Here is a 5193-nt window from a genome sequence, read left to right on the forward strand (position 1 = left end):
TCTCCAACTTTGCAATCATCAGTATTCCTGACAATATGAGAGATACATCCAACATTGTCGATCTTTTCCAAACCCTGTTTTTTATAGTTATGTTATCACTCTATCCTCTATTTTGGGCACCTCTGATCACAACCTCTTATGTATATCTTGTCCACCTCTTATGTATATCTTGTCCTTTTGCTCCAGTTCCTTCTCAGGATCCCCTGAAGTGGAGGAGGTATTACTCTATTACTTACTAATGTTCATTGCCTCAAAAACTCAATTCCTACATCTATTAATTCAACACTACCTTCTGCTCTTCTTGAGTGATGCTTAACTGACCACCTCCTCTACACCGAATATCCTTAGTCTGTCCTTTACCTTTAATCTCGACTGAAATTTTCACATTTTATCTCTTGTTAAAAATAGTTTCTATGAAGTTGTATGTTCTGAATTGTCTCCAAGTATACTGGGGCCTTATGTATCCATGCATGGAGTATACTTCACATTTATGGCTGGAGTTCCACTTATACTTTTCTTAGAGTGCATGAAATTATTATTATTATTATTTACTTATTTATTTATTTTTTTCCAAAATCCTCCCCTTTAAATGACTGTCTACAGTGTGTCTCATCACTACAGTGTTACATCTCATGCTATCTTTTACTACTATCTTCATTTCCTCAATAAGTTCAATACTTCTCCAATTATTTTGTTTATATGTCTCTCTGGCGATAGGTCATTGGTAATTGTCACCCCAAGGTCTTTTTCTTCATGACTGGTTTTTATGTCTTCATTTCCTATCTTGTACATACTCCTGATTCTTCTTTCACTCTTGCCAAACTCTATTTTCTTGCATTTTGTCGTGTTGAACTCCATTTGCCATGTACAGCTCCATTTCCATATTCTGTCCAAGTCTTCCTGGAGTAGTTCGCAATCTTTGTCACATCTCACTTTTCTTAACAATTTTGCATCGTCTGCAAATAGGCTCACATAACTGGACACCCCATCCACCATGTCATTTATGTAGACCGCGAACATTACTGGTGCCAACACTGATCCCTGTGGAACTCCACTCTCCACCAAGCCCCATTCTGATGGTCTGTCCTTAATTATTGTTCTCATTTCTCTTCCTACCAAAAGTCTTCCATCCATTTTAGTAAACTGCCATGCACTCCTCCTACCATTTCAAGTTTCCAGATCAGTCTCCGGTGTGGTACCTTATCAAAGGCCTTTTTTAAATCCAGATATATTCCATCAGCCCAACCATCTCTTTCCTGTATTACATCTATCACCCTCGAATAGTAACATATCAGGTTTGTCGTGCATGAACGCCCTTTTCTAAAACCAAATTGACACTCACAAAGTATGTCATTTTCTCCAAGAAGTCTGTCCATCTATTCTTCACCACCCTCTCACACATCTTAGCTACCACACTTGTAAGTGACACTGGTCTATAGTTCAATGGGTCTCTCTTGTTACCTGATTTATAAATTGGGACAATGTTAGCTCTTTTCCAGTCTTGGGGCACTACACCTTCCCTTAATGAGGCATCAATTACTTCACAAACTTTTTCTGCCAGTTGCTCCCTGCATTCTCTTAAAATCCATCCTGATACCCCATCAGGTCCCACAGCTTTTCTCACTTCTAAACTCCCCATCATATTCTTGATCTCCTCCACAGTTACTTGAAACTCCTTCATAATCCCTTTCTGTTCCATTACCAGTGGTTTGTCAAAAGCAGTCTCCTTTGTGAATACCTTCCGAAAGCATCCATTCATAGCCTCTGCCATTTCCTGGGATCCTCACTGCATACTCCATTTACTTCTAAACTTTCAATACTTTCTCTATTTTTGATGTTGTTGTTCACATGTCTGTAAAAAGCCTTGGTTGGTCTTTACATTTATCAATTATATCCTTTTCTTGTTTCTTTCTTTCTTCTCTTCTAATCAACACATATTCATTTCTTGCTCTTTTGTAACTTTCCACTGCTTAATCCGTCTTTTCCTTCTCCACCTCTTCCATGCATCCTCTTTTCTTGTTCTAGCCTTTTCACATCTATCGTTAAACCAGTCCTGCTTTCCAACTTCTCTATGTTGTCTTATTGGTACAAATTTTTCTCACCTTCTTTGTATATTTTTATAAATTCCTTCCACTTTTCATTTGCTCCTTAGCACTCTTGAATTTCATCCAATTTGTCTCTTGAAAGAATTTCTTTAGGTTTCCAAAATCTGTCTTGGCATAATTCCATCTTCCCACTTTATATTCTTCATTTCTTCTAGATTTCTCTTCATCTATCACCTTGAACTCCAAAACTGCATGATCACTCTTTGCTAAAGGGCACTCCACCCTCATCTCCTCAATGACCATTGGCTCTGTACTAAAGACCAAGAGAAGGTATGAGGCCAATAAGAATCAAACTTAAGTCACAAAAGGATGTAGATGAATTGGTGGAGAAGTCATGGAGGCTAGCCCAGCAGGAAACAACAAGGAAGATTTGGTTGAGAAGAGATCTCGGTGAAAAGGAAAGAGAAATGTTAAATGAGTTGAGAAAGGAGGCTTTGAAAAAAAATGAAGAGAGGACAGAAGAGGAGAAGAAAGAGTTTTTCTGGAGAATCTTGGATATGAGACTGAGGAAGTGGTTCATAACCCAGAAAAGTACAGCAAGAAAGGACTAAAGAAACTTACGTATGAGCGGAATGTAATGTATTCCAACATAAATGGAGTGATATCGGGATTTTAGAACTCAACGATTACTTGAGGGACAAGAACCCAGATATTGTGGGTCTTACTGAAACAAAACTGAGAGAGGAGAAGACCTGATGATGGTTGGAGAAGGAAATATAATGTTTGGAAAAGAAATAGAGTAGGTAAGATGGGAGGAGGAGTGATGTTGCTGGTTAAAAAGATATAAAGGTGGATCAAGTGAAAGAAGGTATGGGAAAGGCAGAAGTGCTAAAGATCAGAGCAGAAACTAATGAAGGAAAAAGAGGCACTACATAGTGGTGTACGTACCACCTAAGACAAATGCATGGTCAGTACAGGAATATGAAGAAATGATAAGTGATACAGGAACATGTCTGGAAGAAATGTTGGGTGGCTGTGAACGAACTATAATGATGGGAGATTTTAATTGTAAAGAGGTGTGTTGGGAGGACTGGTCAATGGAAGGATCAGAGACAACATGGGGAAATACACTATTGACACTGGCAATGGAAAATGTGTTAACTCAGTGGGTCAAAGAAGATACTAGGTTTGGAGGAGAGGAGCATCGTCAAGACTGGACTTGGTCTTTAGTACAGAGCCAATGGTCATTGAGGAGATGAGGGTGGAGTGCCCTTTAGCAAAGAGTGATCATGCAGTTTTGGAGTTCAAGGTGATAGATGAAGAGAAATCTAGAAGAAATGAAGAATATAAAGTGGGAAGATGGAATTATGCCAAGACAGATTTTGGAAACCTAAAGAAATTCTTTCAAGAGACAAATTGGATGAAATTCAAGAGTGCTAAGGAGCAAATGAAAAGTGGAAGGAATTTATAAAATATACAAAGAAGGTGAGAAAAATTTGTACCAATAAGACAACATAGAGAAGTTGGAAAGCAGGACTGGTTTAACGATAGATGTGAAAAGGCTAGAACAAGAAAAGAGGATGCATGGAAGAGGTGGAGAAGGAAAAGATGGATTAAGCAGTGGGAAAGTTACAAAAGAGCAAGAAATGAATATGTGTTGATTAGAAGAGAAGAAAGAAAGAAACAAGAAAAGGATATAATTGATAAATGTAAAGACCAACCAAGGCTTTTTACAGACATGTGAACAACAACATCAAAAATAGAGAAAGTATTGAAAGTTTAGAAGTAAATGGAGTATGCAGTGAGGATCCCAGGAAATGGCAGAGGCTATGAATGGATGCTTTCGGAAGGTATTCACAAAGGAGACTGCTTTTGACAAACCACTGGTAATGGAACAGAAAGGGATTATGAAGGAGTTTCAAGTAACTGTGGAGGAGATCAAGAATATGATGGGGAGTTTAGAAGTGAGAAAAGCTGTGGGACCTGATGGGGTATCAGGATGGATTTTAAGAGAATGCAGGAGCAACTGGCAGAAAAAGTTTGTGAAGTAATTGATGCCTCATTAAGGGAAGGTGTAGTGCCCCAAGACTGGAAAAGAGCTAACATTGTCCCAATCTATAAATCAGGTAACAAGAGAGACCCATTGAACTATAGACCAGTGTCACTTACAAGTGTGGTAGCTAAGATGTGTGAGAGGGTGGTGAAGAATAGATGGACAGACTTCTTGGAGAAAATGACATACTTTGTGAGTGTCAATTTGGTTTTAGAAAAGGGCGTTCATGCACGACAAACCTGATATGTTACTATTCGAGGGTGATAGATGTAATACAGGAAAGAGATGGTTGGGCCGATGGAATATATCTGGATTTAAAAAAGGCCTTTGATAAGGTACCACACCGGAGACTGATCTGGAAACTTGAAATGGTAGGAGGAGTGCATGGCAGTTTACTAAAATGGATGGAAGACTTTTGGTAGGAAGAGAAATGAGAACAATAATTAAGGACAGACCATCAGAATGGGGCTTGGTGGAGAGTGGAGTTCCACAGGGATCAGTGTTGGCACCAGTAATGTTCGCGGTCTACATAAATGACATGGTGGATGGGGTGTCCAGTTATGTGAGCCTATTTGCAGACGATGCAAAATTGTTAAGAAAAGTGAGATGTGACAAAGATTGCGAACTACTCCAGGAAGACTTGGACAGAATATGGAAATGGAGCTGTACATGGCAAATGGAGTTCAACACGACAAAATGCAAGAAAATAGAGTTTGGCAAGAGTGAAAGAAGAATCAGGAGTATGTACAAGATAGGAAATGAAGACATAAAACCAGTCATGAAGAAAAAGACCTTGGGGTGACAATTACCAATGACCTATCGCCAGAGAGACATATAAACAAAATAATTGGAGAAGTATTGAACTTATTGAGGAACATAAGAGTGGCGTTCGTATATTTAGATGAAGAAATGATGAAGAAAATAATTACTGCAATGATAAGACCGAGGCTTGAATATGCAACAATACAGTGGGCTCGAACTTAAAGAAACACATAAGGAAACTAGAGAAAGTACAGAGGGCTGCAACAAAATGGTGCCTGACTTAAGAGATTTGACTTATGAAGACAGACTGAAAAGAATGCAACTTCCGACCCT

Source organism: Portunus trituberculatus, chromosome 11 (genome assembly GCF_017591435.1).
Source record: "Portunus trituberculatus isolate SZX2019 chromosome 11, ASM1759143v1, whole genome shotgun sequence".
NCBI classification, from domain to species: domain Eukaryota; kingdom Metazoa; phylum Arthropoda; class Malacostraca; order Decapoda; family Portunidae; genus Portunus; species Portunus trituberculatus.